Source organism: Bos taurus, chromosome 21 (assembly GCF_002263795.3).
Source record: "Bos taurus isolate L1 Dominette 01449 registration number 42190680 breed Hereford chromosome 21, ARS-UCD2.0, whole genome shotgun sequence".
NCBI classification, from domain to species: domain Eukaryota; kingdom Metazoa; phylum Chordata; class Mammalia; order Artiodactyla; family Bovidae; genus Bos; species Bos taurus.
This window is the reverse complement of record NC_037348.1, coordinates 11,643,674-11,662,857: the sequence shown is the minus strand read 5'-3', so window position 1 is coordinate 11,662,857 and position 19,184 is coordinate 11,643,674. Positions and strand designations below refer to the sequence as shown.

The window sequence follows — 19,184 nt, the reverse complement described above, 5'->3', positions numbered from 1 at the left end:
GAAGCAGAGCAGTGACTTCTGGCCTCCTTTGAACTTCGGCATCAAAATGGCACAGGGTTGATTGGTTTCTCGACAAGCTTTTTCAAAGTTACCATAGGCCACTTGTCTATTGTTTTTAAGCAAATGAATAAAAATTAGCTGTATTTTGTAAAAGTTCTTAAGGTAGTGAACAATCACGTCTCTTCATTTTTGGAGATGACTGTGGTTCCCCCAGCATCCCCAATGGCTCAGTGGGTAAAGAATCTGCCTGCAAATCTGGAGACATGAGACGTGGGTTCGATTCCTGCGTCAGAAAAAAATCCCTCCAATATTCTTGCCTGAAAAATCCCATGGACAGAGGCATCTGGCTGACTACAGGCCAAAGGGTCGAAAAGAGTCGGACACAACTGAGCGTGCATAATACCTAGCCCTTCTACCACAAGAAAGTCAAGCAATATCAAAGCTGTTTTACTGATGCCTGCTCTGTTTATTCAGAGAAGGCAACAGCACCCAACTCCAGTACTCTTGCCTGGAAAATCCCATGGATGGAGGAGCCTGGAAGGCTGCAGTCCATAGGGTCGCTAAGAGTCGGACACGACTGATCGACTTCACTTTCACTTTCATCCATTGGAGAAGGAAATGGCAACCCACTCCCGTGTTCTTGCCTGGAGAATCCCAGGGACGGGGGGAGCCTGGTGGGCTGCCGTCTATGGGGTCACACAGAGTCAGACACAACTAACGCGACTTAGCAGCAGCAGCAGCTCTGTTTATTATAAAGTAGGTGCTAGTTTCCCCATCTTTAAATGGAAAATAGCACAGTCAGGCTAGCAGCTACATGCCCAAAGCCAATTGCTCAGTAGGTAGGAATAAGAGCTGGGAATGAAACCCAGGTCAGTAGATTATAGATAAGTCCTTTATCTACCTGCCATGCTGTGCTGATATGTGGAAGGCATGTTGATGAAAGAAGTGGCAAAATGAAGCAAAGTAAATTTTCATGAAACAGACAATGGTATTTCTATCTTATATCCAGACTGTCAAGTACAAAAAGGCTCTTTCTGAATGTCACTGTCTTCGTAGCTGTAATGGGGATACGAAATTCCCAACGTTACTTGGAGACTCAGATGGTATAATGTATGTAAAAGTCAGTGCAGTTCCTGCTACACAGTGGACAGTTGATAAAAATGATGATGATATTGATGACAATAAGCATGATGGTGGTACAAACACTCATCAGCATAGAAGTGGTCTCTATAGCTCTGAACTGGGATCAGACTTGACTTTTTGACAAGCTTTACACAGTGAATTAATAAATTAAAAGTGGGTGATGGAGCAGGCCAAGTTTTCACTGTTTGTTGTTGAATTAGATCATCATTTCTATTCTCTCTTCCATATGCATCATGTACATTATAGGCCACAGTGCCTAGACCAGCAAACTCACCAGCTGGGTGGAGAAATCCAGGTAATTGTGTCTACCAGCTCTGAAATCTTACTACAACCAGCTGGATTGTCCAACATTTCTAGCCTCAGGGCTGGTGAGACCAGATCTTTTGAGGGGTATTACAAAGACCTCATTTCAGGTGTCACCTGGCTATTAATTTTTTAAAATACATTTATACAGTCTTTTATGAATCCATACCCCAATTTATTTTCTGCATGTCCTTCTTTAAAGAAAGGAGAATAAGCATATGACTTGAATCATATTTTATAGTTCTTTTATTTGAATTTGGAAATACATACATGTTCATATAGTAGTATCTCAACAACTAGAAAATGTATATTAAGCATGATTATATGGAAAGTTCCTCAGCTCAAATAAATCATTGTGCTTGAACTCTGGCTTGAATTACCTCTGCTATTATTCTGCTACTTGGAAAATTTTCTGTCTAAAACTTGTATTTCATTTTTTTAATTGAAAAAGAAATCACTGTTTTGTTTTTTTTTTCCAGAAACTAAATAAATTACCTAACTAAATGATGAGATTTCTTTTCACCACAGAGAAATTCAATGAAATCTTCTGCTCGATGTTCCAAATTAGTTCTGTCAGCCATGAAATTCCACTATGAAAACTGGAATTGTCCCTCACGAAAGGTTCATGTTAGAACTAGCTTGAAGTAAAAAGGTTCCCAGGACTGCTTTATTTGAACTTAATCATAGAGATTTCCTGGGGTTCTATACCAGCCTGCTCACTTGCAGTACCAGGTGGAGGTTGATGGGGATACAGAGCCCTGGCGGCTCTCAGATCATCTGGAAGACCTTAGATTCTCTCTCGGAACTTAAGTCCGCTGTCTCACTTCTGCCAAGCTCCAGCTATAGATGTCATAAGTTTACATACAAATGGAAAAAATCTCATAGTATCATTCACACTCTATTACTGATAATAGTTATCATTCACTGAGCCTCTACTACGTGTAGAACACTACCCTAAATGCTCCATGTGTTTCCTCACTGAAACCTTGAAATGGATCATGAGGGAAATATCACTGTTTCCATTTTGCAAATGAGTTAGCTTAAGCTCAGTTCAGTCAGTTCAGTCGCTCAGTCGTGTCTGACTCTTTGAGACCCCATGGACTGCAGCACGCCAGGCCTCCCTGTCCATCACCAACTCCCGGAGTTTTCTCAGACTCATGTCCATTGAGTCGGTGATGCCATCCAACCATCTCATCCTCTGTCTTCCCCTTCTCCTCCTGCCCTCAATCTTTCCCAGCATCAGGGTCTTTGAGCTTAAGCTCAGTGAGGAAAAAATTCATTCAGGATCATCACTTAGTAGGAACTCAACCCTTCCATGATCTGACCATCTAATTTTGCCCATCCCGTGTCTCTCTGAGTTCAGATAACTAGAAGTCTGATACACTGGTGAGACCATCCGTGTGGAAAAAGATTCTTTCCTTTCTCTCCCTTCTAAACAAAAATTTTACCAAAGACCACACCATTTGGTCAAACAACATATGATAGCTACAGTGGTGTTTCTTGTAATCAGTGGTCTGATGATCTGCCCACTTAATTAACAATGGTAGGATTGGATGGTGTATGTCAATGATCTCTGTAGAAAGAAGCATGTAGCTGCTGAAAAATACTTGTGGCCATTTTAGTTAATCCATAATAAGATGAAATGATTTTTAAACTGAATCAAAATCCTTGTGTTTAAACCTTTTCTTGGGGCTTCCCAGGTGACACTAGTGGTTAAGAACTCACCGCGATGCAGCTTGGATCCCTGGGTATGGAAGATCCTAGAGGAGGGAATGGCAGCCCACACCAGTACTCTTGCCTGAATAATGCCATGGACAGAGGAGCCTGGTGGGCTACAGTCCATGGGGTCGCAAAGAGTCAGACACGACTGAAGAGACTTGGCACACATGCAAACCTGTTCTTGGGACTTCCCCGGAGGTCCAGTCACTCAGACTCTGCATTCACAATACGTGGGGTGTAGGCTGGGTCCCTGGCCAGTGAACTGATCCCCATGCTGCAATTAAGGCCCAGTGCAAAGAAATAAATAAATATTTTAAAAACCAACACTTTCTTTATTTTTTTCCTCTAGCAGCTGACTACGGGTGCAGTCCTGAGAAGTACATCTCCACTGTTTCAGGTCAGTTTTGAAATGGACACAAAAGTTATCTTCTGTGTGTGGACTGTCCTGATTTTCATTGTATGAGTGACAGAAAATGGCCATATAAAGCAAATAGAGCTCTTAAATGTATCCAGCAGAAAAGCAGAAAATGTGCAAAGGAAAACGAATTCTGGCTCACTTGTGGATGACCCCTCTGCTTTATGACCTGAGTTTTCTGGGGTCTCAACCCTGGAGGCCCCCGACATAGCTCTCTATTTTAATTTGTCCCTCTGGGTACTGATTCACTAGGCTGGAATTCAGCTTTCTCTTGAAAGCTAGAACAAAGGATTACAAACAAGAAATTAGCAGAGCAATCAACAGGCAAGAGGATATGCATTTAATAAATGCCAACCTTTATTTTTCTAACAGGCCTAGAAAACAATTACCCAGTGGCTAGGCACCATTTGATTAAATTGCCTCTGATGATTCTGAGAGTGGTGATATGATTAAACGACTAGTGGGTGATGGGCAGTGATGCCCAGTGGACCTGGTTGTCTACATATTTATTGATATGTTGGTTTCAAGAAGGTGGGCTTCCTGACAATTTGTGGCATCTCACTTCTGTGCTCCCAAATTGGAAACTAGGCTCTATAAAAGACCTTATCAAAACCAGGGCATTTTTATATCTTCTTTCCATACGTGGTGTAAATTAGTGGGCCTGAGGGAAGAAGTATTTAATTTATTTGAAGAACTTTGGTTGTAGACATTCCATATTCAAAAGTTAAACCAGATAATTACTGTCAACTTCAGAACTGGAAGGGTCAGCCTTGAAAGGGCAAAAGGGCAAGCTCTCGGTGAGAAGTCAGTTCGTATTTGCTGATGCAAATTGGATAAGCACAGGGAGAAGCTAACACCTGCACTGGTAGTTACCCAGGTATGCAAATACACCTGTGCAGCTTTTAAACATGGAGTTTCTATAGTTCATTACAAAGTATTTCAGTGAAAATGCTTTATTTGAGCAAAATAACTAACTTGACCACCTTCAGTTAACTGACCTATTCCTAAGATGTAATTCTCTTGAAAACAAATTTATTTTCTTCTTGGAAGAAAAGGGCCATAAGCTCAGGTATAACTCAACAGCCTGAAAATGTAGTCACTTTCTTTTCTGCTGTTTGTCATGTGAAATAGGATGATGGTAAGTAATTTTCCTTCTTTGAATTTCAATTTTCCGATCTGTAAAATGGGTCCAAAATTGTATCAATTGAGAGATCATAAAATGTAGACAAGTGCCAGCATTGCTATCCACTCCTTTTGTGAGTGGGAACAAATCTCTTACCTACTCTAGCCTGTTTTTTTCATCTGTACAACTGAGCAGATGGTGGAGTGGAACTCAATGACTGTCAATGTGACTCTTTGGACACTAAGGGGAGAATTCAGAAGTTTGAACCCACGACTTGAACCCAGCAGTGCTATGTCATCGCTGTGGCTGACTGTGACTGTGAATACTTCTCCCTGGGGAAAAAGGTGCCTTTTTTTTTTTTTTCCTATTGCTTTCATTATGTTCTAAAGGGAACTTGTGTCCCCCTAAATGTGTAGATTACTTAACCAAATATCATTATAATTTTTTCCAGTAATAGAATTTGATGATTCTGTGAATGTTAAAGAATAAGACATTTGGTTATGGCATTAAAATACTGTCTCTTTATTCTCTTTCAAATGTTTCAAAGAGCTATTGTCTTAGGCTTTTTAATCAAAAGACTACATAGAGGGGACTGCAGAAAGATCATGAGATCTGTGGAGCCCTGCCAATGGATGCAAAATTCTGTGTGTGTGTGTGTGTGTGTGTGTACATTTTCTAGAAGAATCAATAGCTTTCATATATTTCCATATTCTCAATCATAAAAAAGTGAAGAACCACTGATTTATTGACTGGAATTGGCCTAAAATATTTTCACTAAAAAATGAAAATACTTATTGGATGATTTATTTATGAGTGATGAGGTAACAAGAGGACAAATCATTTTGACTACGCTACTTGATTGGTTATTTTAATGGGTAGGCAAATATGAATCTGAGGAACAGAACCATTCACTGTAGGGAAAGCTGACACATATAAATGCTTAAGAAATTAAAATACTTCCAGCTTCCCTCCTGACTACTTTTATCCTCCCATTTTCCCTGTCTTCATCAGTCAAAACTCTAAAGACTAGGGGTACTGAGTCAAATATTTTTATATTTTACATACAATTTCTCCCCCTGAAATAATCATTATTATAACTAAAATTACTTTATTGTTGAAAACAATTTCGTATTAATAATCAAGAGACTTAAAAATCTCCATAGCTTTTGGCCAAGTAATAACATCCTTAGGTGTCTATCCTAATGAATAATCTAATATATAAACATGTTATTTTTAAAAATTTTCCTTATAGAATATTAAATCAATTAATGAATAAGTATATTAGAATAGAAAAGGTTGAGTAAATAAATTATGTAATACCAATGTAATACTGTTTTATGCAGCAATTAAAGTATGTTTAAGGGCCTGGGAGAAGGCAATGGCACCACACTCCAGTACTCTTGCTTGGAAAATCCCATGGACGGAGGAGCCTGGTAGGCTGCAGTCCATGGGGTCCTGAAGAGTCGGACACAACTGAGCGACTTCACTTTCACTTTTCACTTTCATGCATTGGAGAAGGAAATGGCAACCCACTCCAGTGTTCTTGCCTGGAGAATCCCAGGGACGGGGGAGCCTGGTGGGCTGCCGTCTATAGGGTCACAACAGAGTCAGACACGACTGACACGACTTAGCAGCAGCAGTGGCTAAGGGCCTATATTGTGATTGTGAATGTAAAATCTAGGAAACTAAGTTTTATAGTCTGTACAATAAAAGTCATCAATGGAAGTTATCACCAAGTACTAGAATGAAGGATGATTTATTATCTTCCTTACAGTTTTCTATTTTTATCCACTTTACAATGATAATATGCTATGCAAATATAAAAGTATAAGTTTTTGTTGAGCCTTTACAAGGCTAATATATCACACAATTCGACAATGATAATGTAACATACATATGTTATTAGGTTATTCTGTACTTTCATACGGAAATCTGTCGATAATATACACATTTCAGTTACTCTGATTTTCAGTGTTTCAAGTTTATAATTGGTCATCCTGGCTAAATTCTAAGCTTACTTGGTGACACAACTCTTTATCTTATGGATTTCTTTTGGTTCTTAGGTGAAAGATAGTTCTGGAATGGCTTAATTTGCTCACATTGATTGGGTTTTTTCCACCTGATTTTTTTTATAAGATTTTTTAAAAATTTTATTTTATTTAACTTTACAATATTGTATTGGTTTTGCCATATATCAAAATGAATCTGCCACAGGTATACATGTGTTCCCCATTCTGAACCCTCCTCCATCCTCCCTCCCCATACCCTCTTCCCAGTGCACCAGCCCCAAGCATCCAGTATCGTGCATCAAACCTGGACTGGCAACTCGTTTCATATATGGTATTATACATATTTCAATGCCATTCTCCCAAATCATCCCACCCTCTCCCTCTCCCACAGAGTCCAAAAGACTGTTCTATGCATCAGTGTCTCTTTTGCTGTCTCGTATACAGGGTTATTGTTACCATCTTTCTAAATTCCATATATATGCGCACTGACTCGATGGACGTGAGTCTGAGTGAACTCCAGGAGTTGGTGATGGACAGGGAGGCCTGGCGTGCTGCAATTCATGGGGTTGCAAAGAGTCGGACACGACTGAGCGACTGATCTGATCTGATACTGTATTGGTGTTTTTCTTTCTGGCTTACTTCACTCTGTATAATAGGCTCCAGTTTCATCCACCTCATTAGAACTGATTCAAATGTATTCTTTTTAATGGCTGAGTAATACTCCATTGTGCATATGTACCGCAGCTGTCTTATCCATTCATCTGCTGATGGACATCTAGGTTGCTTCCATGTCCTGGCTATTATAAACAGTGCTGCAATGAACATTGGGGTACACATGTCTCTTTCAGTTCTGGTTTCCTCAGTGTGTATGCCCAGCAGTGGGATTGCTGGATCATAAGGCAGTTCTATTTCCAGTTTTTTAAGGAATCTCCACACTGTTCTCCATAGTGGCTGTACTAGTTTGCATTCCCACCAACAGTGTAAGAGGGTTCCCTTTTCTCCACACCCTCTCCAGCATTTATTGCTTGTAGACTTTTGGATCGCAGCCATTCTGACTGGTGTGAAATGGTACCTCATAGTGGTTTTGATTTGCATTTCTCTGATAATGAGTGATGTTGAGCATCTTTTCATGTGTTTGTTAGCCATCTGTTTTTAAGGTGTGTGTCTCTGAGGTTGTTGGTACTGTTTAGTCTCTAAGCTGTGTGTGATTTTTGGCCACCTCATGGACTCTAGCCCACCAGGCTCCTCTGTCCATGGGATTTCCAAGGCAAGAATACAGAAATGGGTAGCCATTTCCTTCTCTAGGGGATCATCCCAATTCAGGGATTGAGCCGGTGTCTCTGCATTGCAGGCAGACTCTTCACCACTGAACTACCAGGGGAACCCATAGCTCTGAGGAGAGAGAAACAAATGCATTTATTAACTTCATGAGACCTGGAAGAACAGAAGCATCCACAAATATGCTGATCCAGTGTCACAGCCTTGTGGGACAGTGGTGATCTTGAAGACAGAGGAAAACCACAGTTGGTTTTGTGGCTTCATCTGAGTCATGTTCAGACTCAAAATCCTTCAAGTCACTCTTACAAAACTCCAGCTCTCTTGAATGATCAATAGTAACTTCCTGGTCTTTGACCATCATAGGCACGTGCTGTGAAATTTTGAAAGCCATTATTGTATGCACAGTATTTAGGGGGAGATGAAATCCTGCCTTCATGATTATACCATCGAGGGCAATTACAAAGACATACGGCCCAACAAAGCACATATTCTTTGTGTCTGGTATTTTATCCTTTTGCAATTGGTACCTCAGATAATAGAATATTCTCTTGTGTTGTCACTGGGATATTTTCATTTTTCACTGGCTATTTCATGCTATCCTGAGCATTTAGCCTAACACCAATTCTGGAGTGTCAGACAAAGGATGTCTTCCTATCACTGAGCAAAACTATTTGAGATTTGTTTGGGCTGAGGGCAGGAGTAGACAGCTGGGAGGCATTTTGGTCAAGGAGAAAAATGACATTTTCTGAACTGGAATGATAGATTGGGAAGCTTGCAGATCTTTGTTCATAGTTCTTTTCTGGGAGGGGGAAAAATAGGGAAATTCTAACCAGTTGCCAAAACTAATCAAAAATGAACCCAGCAGGCTGCTCCCCCCACATTGAATTTACAAGGTAATGATAATCCCAGTTATTTACAAACACGTATTTAAAAATCCAATTTCTCTGTTCAAAAGATTGTAGGGGTTGAATATCGGGTTTTTATTTCTGATATATAAGTAGGAAATATACAGTTGTGATAAAATTCTTACACTAAGTTAGCTAAACAATTTGTTGATAGCATTAGATGACACAATCCATGAACATTATGGGCAGCCTGAATTTTGGCATGTGTACAAAGGTTTTAGTGAACACACACGCCAGTGGAACCTGCCTTGCTTACTCAGGGCCAGGCAGCCATGTTTTATGTCCCTCTCCTGATTTCTTGCATTCTTTCTAATACTGATCTTATTGTTCAGTTGCCAAGACTTGTCTGACCCTGTGACCCCATGGACTATAGCACTCCAGACCTCTCTGTCCTTCACTATCTCCCCAAGTTTGCTCAGATGTATGTTCATTGATGCCGTCCAGCCTCCTCATCGTCTGCCACCGTCTTCTCCTGTTGCCTTCAATCTTTCCCAGCATCAAGATCTTTTCCAATGAGTCAACCGTTTGCATCAGGTGGCCAAAGTATTGGAGTTTCTGCTTCAGCATCAGTCCTTCCAATGAATATTCAGGACTCATTTCCTTTAGGATGGACTGGTTGGATCTCCTTGCAGTCCAAGGGACTCTGCTCTTACAGATCATGAGAACTCTCTCTCTCTTTTAGCCATGCTTTGTTTAGGGTCCCCTATGTGTGAAACAGAAACAACCACGCATTTTGCTTCGTTTTATTCTGTTAAAAGTCTGCATGCACAGAACTCATCAATTTCTCTGAAGGCCTCTGTAATCTCACACCACAGGTAAGTTGGAGTGATGACCAGATCAGAAAGTTCAGTGTGATATAAGTTTGAATAGTGACTGCAAGGAGCAGCAGAGGAAATGTATCTTGAACTTTCTTGAGGATAGAGCTCTCTGGAGCATGGCTGGTGCATCTGTGAGTATGCACAACTATGCAAGATGATCTTTTGCTGGATAAAATTCTTTTTCTACTTAGTTTTTGTTCATCCCTTTAAAATCTGCATATTTAGGTAGGTTTTATAATACTCTTTGTGACCCCGTGGACAGTAGCCCACCAGGCTCCTCTGTCAATGGAATTCTCCAGGAGTGGGTTGCCATTCCCTTCTCCAAGGGATCTTCCCAACCCAGACATTGAACCTGGATCTCCTGGATTGCAGGCAGATTCTTTACCATCTGAGTCACCAGGGAAGCCCTCACACATGTATAATTTACAAATAAAAAGTGGGAAAAGTGACAGATTTTATTTTCCTGGCCTCCAAAATCACTGTGGATGGTGACTGCAGCCACAAAATTAAAAGACACTTGCTCCTTGGAAGAAAAGCTATGCCAAACCTAGACAGTGTATTAAAAAGCAGAGATATCACTTTTCCGACAAAGGTCCCTATAATCCAAGCTATGGTTTTTCCAGTAGTCATGTACAGATGTAAATGTTGGACCATAAAGAAGGCTGAGCACTGAAGAATTGATGCTTTTGAGCTGTGGTGCTACAGAAGACTCTTGAGAGTCCCTTGGACAGGAAGGAGATCAAACCAGAAAATCCTTAAGGAAATCAACCCTAAATATTCACTGGAAGGACTGATGCTGAAGCCAGTGCTCTGGTACTTTGGCCACCTAATGCCAAGAGCCCACTTATTGGAAAAGACCCTGATGCTGTGAAAGACTGAGGGCAGGAGAAGAAGCAGGTGACAGAGGATGAGATTGTTGGATGGCATTACTGACTCAATGGAAATGGATTTCAGCAAACTCTGGGAGACAGTAAAGGACAGGGAAGCCTGGCATGCTGCAGTTTATAGGGTCACAAAGAATTGAGTATGACATGACTGAGCAGCTGAACACCAACAACATACTGTGGATAATCTTTAAATTCTTCTTTTTCTGATGGGGGTCTCAATAAGAAAAGTTTAGATAATATTGCCTATGAATTTGAAATTGTTTTATTTTCCTATCTCAATCCATATTTATTGACTGTTTATCAATGTCAAGAAGTTATAATTCTTAATTTGTAATTGAATATTTTCAAAGAAGCATTCCTTTTCCCTTTGTTAAGCTAAGAAGCAGCATTGTAGCTGCAACAAGCCAGGAATCTTGGGTTGTCTTTTCTCAGAGGAAGAATTGTTCACACCTACTGTGGTCAGAATCACTGCAGATGGTGACTGCAGCCATGAAATTAAAAGACGCTTACTCCTTGGAAGGAAAGTTATGACCAACCTAGATAGCATATTGAAAAGCAGAGACATTACTTTGCCAACAAAGGTCTGTCTAGTCAAGACTATGGTTTTTCCAGTAGTCATGTATGGATGTGAGAGTTGGACTGTGAAGAAAGCTGAGCGCCGAAGAATTGATGCTTTTGAACTGTGGTGTTGGAGAAGACTCTTGAGAGTCCCTTGGACTGCAAGGAGATCCAACCAGTCCATTCTGAAGGAGATCAGCCCTGGGATTTCTTTGGAAGGACTGATGCTAAAGCTGAAACTCCGATACTTTGGCCACCTCATGCTAAGAGTTGACTCATTGGAAAATAGTCTGATGTTGGGAGGGATTGGGGGCAGGAGGAGAAGGGGATGACAGAGGATGAGATGGCTGGATGGCATCACTGACTCGATGGACGTGAGTCTGGGTGAACTCCGGGAGTTGGTGATGGACAGGGAGGCCTGGCGTGCTGCGATTCATGGGGTCGAAAAGAATCAGACACGACTGAGTGACTGAACTGAACTGAACTGACTGTGGTCAGGATCTATTTCTTCAGGCAGGAGAGCTGATGGAATAGAACACAGTACTGAGCAGAGGCAGTGGGCTCAACCACTATGCCAACTGTCTCCTTTAGAAAAACCCATCAGTAGCCAACGCATCGGTGTTCAAGGGAGCAAGTGGAGTTTGTCATCTCCGGAATTTGAAAGCAGAGCTCCTAAAGGTACAATGGCCAGCATGGAGCTCGGGCTGCAGGTCCTGAGGATTCACCCATGCAATAGTGCTTCTCCAAAGGTCAATTTAGAAAGCCAGTGCTTACTTTAGAAGGAGGGAGGATCCAGAATACTAAGGAAAACAGCTCTGGGCAAAGAAAACTGAACTGCAAGTAGAGCACAGGCAAAACTTACGACACCCCATGGGTCAATCTTTCAGTATCTTTAGTTCAGTTTAGTCGTGTCCGACTCTTTGTGACACCATGGACTACAGCACACCAGGCTTCCCTGTCCCTCACCAACTCCCAGAGATTCCTCAAACTCATGTCCATCAACTCGGTGATGCCATCCAACCATCTCACCCTCTCTCACCCCCTTCTCCTCCTGCCTTCAATCTTTACAACCTCAGGGTCTTTTCCAATGTGTTGGCTCTTCACATTAGGTGTCCAAAGTACTAGAGCTTCAACTTCATAATCAGTCCTTCCAATGAATATTCAGGGTTGATTTCCTTTAGCATTGATTGGTTTGATCTCCTTACTGTCCAAAGGACTCTCAAGAGTCTTCTCAGCACCACAATTCAAAAGCATCAGTTCTTCCATGCTCAGCTTTCTTTACGGTCCAAGTCTCACATCTGTACATGACTACTGGAAAAACCATAGCTTTGTTTATATGGACCTTTGTGGGAAAAGCAATGTCTCTGATTTTAATATTCTGTCTAGGTTTGTCATAGTTTTCTTTCCAAGGATCAGACGTCTTTTAATTTTGTGGCTGCAGTCACCATCTGCAGTGGTTTTGGAGCCCAGCATTTGCTACCTCCACTTGTGTAATTCCAAAAGTTGCTACATCCATCTCTCTGAGAAATGTTGGTTTTTTGATAACTGGCAAAGGATTGCTCATTTCTTCAAAGTGCAAAGCTGTGAAACCTCAAGGGGTTACATTTATCCCTTTCAAATCCCTGCTGACAAGCAACATGGGGCATGTAAAAATGGTTTAAAACGTGCATGCTGAGAAAACCTTGTCCCAGAGTGATACACTTCACAAACATAACTCAGTAGAAAGTTTTTCCCTAGATTCCTCTTCTCTCTAACCTCTTTCTAATTTGCTATTAATATCTGATATTTTCCTTTTTCCATTTCCTTTGATCTTCCCTTACTACTAATTTGTAGGAAGACATAAGATCATTAAGTTCTAAACACTCATGTTCTTGCTTCCAGTGCGTATGTGTGCATGAGTATGCACGTGTGTATACAGAGGAACTTAAAAGTCAGAAAGACAGGTTCAAATCCAGGCTCAGTCACAAGAAGAGTATTAGAATTGGGATAAGGACTGAACTTTTATGATTTCCAGTTTCTTCTCAAATAAAACTAAAAATACTACTACTTTCAAAGCTTTTGAGGGAACAGAGAAATTATCAATTTAATTGTAAATTTAGCTTCCTTAATCACTCAGATGGTAAAGAATCTGCCTGCAATGCAAGAGACCTGGGTTTGATCTGTGGATTGGGAAGATCCCCTAGAGAAGGGAAAGGCAATCCACTCCAGTACTCTTGCCCAGAGAATTCCATGGACAGACCATGGGGTTGCAAAGAGTTGGACACAACTGAGTAACTAACACACACACAATTGTAAATTTAATGATCAATTTGACTGATATTGGCCAAAACTCAAAACAAGGCACAATATTCTGAAACTTTAGTTATGTTATTTAATTTGACAATTAAAAGCAGGTGTCTAATCTAAAACAATACATATTAATAAATCTGGAGTTTTATCTTTACTCTTTGTGTTTTCTTTGGAATCTAACGTCCACATAGCTGTTGAGGATCAAAGCCTCCCAATGCCAGAAAACTGGAAAATTGTGTTCCCCAGGTGCACATTGGATGGACCAAAAGATGATCATACCAAGTGAAGTAAGTCAGACAGAGAAAGACAAGTACAATATGGTGTCACTTACATGTGGAATCTTAAAAATATCTTACAAATGAACTTATTTACAAAACAGAAACAGACTCATGGACATAGAAAGCAGACTTATGGGTACCAAAAGAGAAGCAGCTGCTGAGTCACTTCAGTCGTGTCCGATTCTGTGCGACCCCATAGACGGCAGCCCACCAGGCTCCCCCGTCCCTGGGATTCTCCAGGCAAGAACACTGGAGTGGGTTGCCATTTCCCTCTCCAACGCATGAAAGTGAAAAATGAAAGTCACTCAGTCGTATCCGACTCTTAGCGACCCCATGGACTGCAGCCTTCCAGGCTCCTCCATCCATGGGATTTTCCAGGCAAGAATACTGGAGTGGGGTGCCATTGCCTTCCCCGACAGAGAAGCAGGGGGAGGGATAAATTGGAAGTATGGGATTAACAGATGCAAACTGCCATATACAAGATAGATAAACAACAGGATCTAGTGTGAAGCATAGGAAACCATATTCAATATCTTGTAATAAACTGTAATGGAAATGAACAAAAAAATTATATAGATATATACATATGCAGGCAGGCATGCAAACTCAGTTGCTCAGCTGTGTTCGAATCTCTGTGACCCCATGGACTGCAGCTCATCAGGCTCCTCTGTCCATGGGATTTTCCCAGGTAGAATACACGAGTGGGTTGCCATTTCCTCCTCCAGAGGATCTTCTTGACCCAGGGATCAAACTCAAGTCTCCTGAACCTCCTGCATTGGGAGGCAGGTTCCTTACCACTGAGCCACGAACCACCTAGGAAGCTGATATATGCACAGTCAAATCACTTTGCTGTGCACCTCAAACTAACACAATATTGCAAATCAACCATACTTCAATTAAAAAAAAAAAAAAGAACAGAACAAGGTGGTGTCTGTGGATTTGTGCTGAAACGAACAGTCTGTATTTAGGTTTGTAAGTGGTTTGTAAATAAGTTCATTTGTACTCCTTTTTAGAGTCCACATATAAGTGGTATCATATAGTAGTCTTTTCTGCCTGCCTTAATTTATTTAGTATGATCATCTTTAGGTCCATCCACGTTGCCGCACATGACATTATTTCATTTTCATTCTTTTTTATGGCTGAGTACTCGGGCTTCCCAGGTGGCGCTAGTACTAAAGAACCTGCCTGCCAATGCAGGAGACAAGAGACACGGGTTCAACCCGTGGATTGGGAAGATTCCCTGGAGAAGGGCACGGCAACCCACTCCAGGATTCTTGCCTGGAGAATCCCATGGACAGAGGAGCCTGGGGGACTACAGTTCATAGGACACGAGTCAGACATGACTGAAGCAACTTAGCACACACACACAATTTTCCATTTTGCATTACTCCATATATCTTATATATGGGCTTCCCAGATGGCTCAGTGGTAAAGAATCCAACGCAGGAGACTCAGGTTCGATCCCTGAGTCAAGAAGATCCTCTGGAGTAGAAAATGGCAACCCACTCTAATATTCTTGCTTGGAAAATACCATGGATAGAGGAGTCTGGTGGGCTACAGTCCATGGGGTCGCAAAAGTGTCAGACACGTCTGAGTGACGGAGCATGCACACACACTAAAATGAACCGTCTGAACTAACAAAATTAAGAAAAACTGTTTTCATTCTTCAAAGCCTGGCATAACCCAGGCTCTATCTGAAGAGACTGAGCCACTGAACTTCCATCATCATGGTTTTTGCAATCTCCAGAATGGCCAAACTCCAAATATGGAGGGAGAAAAAAATACTTCTCCCTTCTGTGTGTGACTAAATTCTCCACATATCTCTATCTGGCTTATAAATATCACAGGCAGTCAGTGAGTTACTGCCAGGCTGAATGATCCTCTTTACAAGCCTCTTTCTAGGTTTTTGAGTAAAGGTTTCCCTTATTAATTTTCCAGCCCGCATTCACTTAGCATTTGCTTTGAGGCATAATTGACAGGCAGGGTGACACCCGCCTAAGAGAAAGCCATAAATCAGAAATAATTTCCAAAATTGGCTGAGGGGCTGAAGTGTTGAATAGGCAAATACAGGTAAAAATCTCTTTATTAGGGCTGACAAGGACAGCAAATGTCAGCGAAGTGTTTCCTAATGTACCAGGCGAGATTAATTTGGGGGCCCTTCCTGAGCCGATGGTGTGTTGCGCGTTCTCTAACAAGTCACCTCTTGGGGCTCTGAAGGAGGAGAGTTGTTGGGGCTGTAATTGAAGAAAGAGCCAAGTCCTGGAAGGCTGGGAGAGCCACTCCCGCTGCATCGCCCTCCTCCTGGAAAAATTACTCGTCTGTCTAACACTCTATTTGCATTTTGCATCTTTAGTGGAAAAGAGCTATAAGTCATGATCCAAAGAACTTGGCAGGATAATGAAGCCAAACGACGTGTCCAAAAGGAGAGAAATAATCCACTGATGGTAACTGAAGAAAACCTGCTTGATAAATGAGAATTTGGGGAGGTTGAACTGAACATGTATACAATTTCCTCCATTCACAAATGATAATAATATGAATTAGATGCCTATCTTGGGAAGATAGAATAATGCCATTTTCTCCCCGTATATTTCAGGTTCTTGGGGATTCTGGCATAGGCCCCTTCCAACCCAAATTCATGGACTTTTATTAAAATGACAAAATTTGGTCATTTTGTATACTGTCTACACAGATGCTTGTGCTATAAATTAAAAAGAAAAAAAAATTACACTGCTTTTTTAAACTTCCAGGTATCTATTTAAAGATGTTATCTAAGTTATAGCTGACAGCAGCAAGATGAAAAAATAGAAAATAAGATGAAAATTATATGCTAGGAAAAATTACATACCAGATCATTCTGGGAAACCTACACAGTAGCAAAAATTTAATCCCATCCTGGAAGGTTCCCCCATTAACAGTTCATAAAAGAGATCAGGCTAAGTGAATTTAATTCACAGATGTAATTAAGCAGGCTTATTTTTAGAAAATTAAGAAATGAAGATATTTACTAGCCAGCATCAGGAACATAATACTTTTCAGGGCCACTTTATCGGACAAGCCAAAATTATCCAGATTAAAAAAAAAGTGCTGAGCAACTACTAAGATTAGCCACCAAGTCTATGCAAGACACTGTATAAGCCACCTTTCTTATTCAGTCTTCACAAACCCTGCAAGGGCAGTCATTAGTATTCAATTCAGTAAAAGTAACAGAAGCACAAAATAATAGCGACAGTATTATTTAGAAATAATTATTAGAAATAACAGGGGACAGTATTTCCTTGCAAGAAACATACGTAAAGGAGAGCAGCTCAACTGCCGCTGTGACTCTGCTTCTCAAAATCCCACCAGGTGAGTAGCCTTTCCACCTGTGTTTCTAGTTGCTCGAAGGTGTGGTCGATTCTCCTTCACGGTCCAAGACGGAGGTCTAGCATCTCATGTGTGTTCTGGGTGCCGGGACGAAGAAAAGATGAAGGAAGGCAGAGACGTCTGTCAGATCTCTTCAGAAAGTCTCTGGCAAGGAGTTTAATGGCGTTTACATCTCATTCATCTGATGTTAAGTGCATGAGAGTCTAGGAACCATAGCTTTTATTCTAGGCAGCACTGCATCCAACAAAGTCAAGTCTCCTCTGATTACAGAAGAAGACAAAAATGAATAGAGGGAGACAATTAACAGTCTCAGGCATAATATTATTTTCCCTGTTTTACAGGTTGGAAAACAGAATCTAAGGAAGGTGAAATAACTTTCCCTAAATTAAAAAAAAAAAAAAGAAAAAAATCGAGTAAGCAATTTTAGAGCCTGCATTCTTCTCATTTGCCATAAGGCATAAAAAGGATAAAAACCAACCCAATTAAATTTTTTACACTGTCAATTAAATTCAGTCCAATTCAACTAATTCTAAAAGCTCATATCTTGCTCTCACCATAAGTAAGAAACTATTTTAAGCATAGAGCACTGTGTTAGCTATAAGAGGATTTATGAAACAGAAATGTGAATGGAAATATAGATATGTTATATCCTTTCAGTAGATCTATAGATGGCAGCGGAGATGAAAACATAGTTACAGGCAAAATCAGAGGCTGATTCTCATGGAAACTGAGGGAGCTTAGGCCTCAGGACCTCTCACTTGCTCAAGACTTTGAAGGCCCAAGGAGAGGGCGCAGCACCGCATGCCATGGTCATCTGATTTTGTGCAGAAGATATTTTAAATGTAATGGGTTAAGATTTCTGTCTCTTTCCTTTTTGACTTTGTTTATTTCACCTTTTCCCTTATGCTGGGTAGAACACTGCATTGATACCAGTCATTTCGGGGACCTACCTTAGAGGATGAATTGGGAGTCTGTTTAGTCTGAGTTTATGATGATACATTTACATGATTCACTATTATTTCTGTGCAGAGTCAATTTATTATTAGCAATTCTGGGGTAGGAATGCATTCAAGTACACTCTTACAAGTACACTTCTACAAATAATCAAACATAGTGAATAGCATCAATACATTGGGGGGAAAATCAGTATTAGGTGATTTGACATAAACAATTTGTGTTGAAAGAGCTAAAAATACTGATGTTACTTACACAGAAGTAGGCAAACTGGCTAATGAGTGGTGTCAAAGACTATTACACCCCTCAGAAAAACTGAAATGCCCTGAAATCTTATAGCTCCTATATAAAAAGACTTGGGAAAGATTTTCCTATGTTTGACAATAATTCTATATTTTACATGAAATTGTCATTAATGACAGTTGTAATTTTTTAAATATTTTCCCAAATGTTCAGTAGTTTAAATGGTAGAGCTTAATTATTACCATGTTGAAAAGAAAATCTATCTTTTGAATTTTTCTATAGAGTGAAATATTATGAAGTTAGTTACATGAAGAAGTACTCAAAGTATATGTAGAAAAATGTAAGAAAAAGGTATTACAGAGATGCCAAACTGTTAACTTGAAATTTATCGTGGTAAAAATCTGGATTTAGTGATATTTGTGGCAATTATTAATCTTTTTTTTAAATTTGTAATTTGTTGTACTGGTTTCATTTTCAATAAATATTGCACTTTGTATCTGATGTTGTGTATTATTAATATTTTTGTTAAAGAGGACTGTCAAAATTGTGTAAGCTTCAAGGTTAATAAAACTGGTCCACTTATGGGTATAATTACAAGTCAGAATGTGACTCTCAGAGCCTTGGATGGCTGCAGAGCAGGAGGAGGATTTGCAAGTTTGGAAGAGTTAGAGCAGTAATTAATTTCTTTCTCTGGGAATAGCATATTGAAGGCAATATCCAGAGAAGAAAAGACTGAAATCTGCAAGACTGAGGTAAGGTGAGATGCGGAAGATGTGGGTTCTTTCTGGCTGACAAAAAAGAAAAATTCAGGACGACACAATGTTGGAAGGATCTAAGGACCACACTGCGGTGCCTTGCTCAGTGCAATCCTCTTCATCTTTCTTGCAGTTTTTCAT

At 40.4% G+C, this 19,184-nt stretch overlaps 1 long non-coding RNA gene across 1 annotated transcript; it reads left to right on the top strand.

Moving 5' to 3' along the window:
- Positions 1-2,415: 2,415 nt before the first annotated feature.
- LOC107131592 (uncharacterized) lies at positions 2,416-18,734 on the top strand. Its single transcript, XR_001494530.3, has 3 exons — positions 2,416-3,562; positions 4,899-5,047; positions 8,064-18,734. It is a non-coding gene; the product is annotated as an uncharacterized lncRNA (long non-coding RNA).
- Positions 18,735-19,184: the final 450 nt, after the last annotated feature.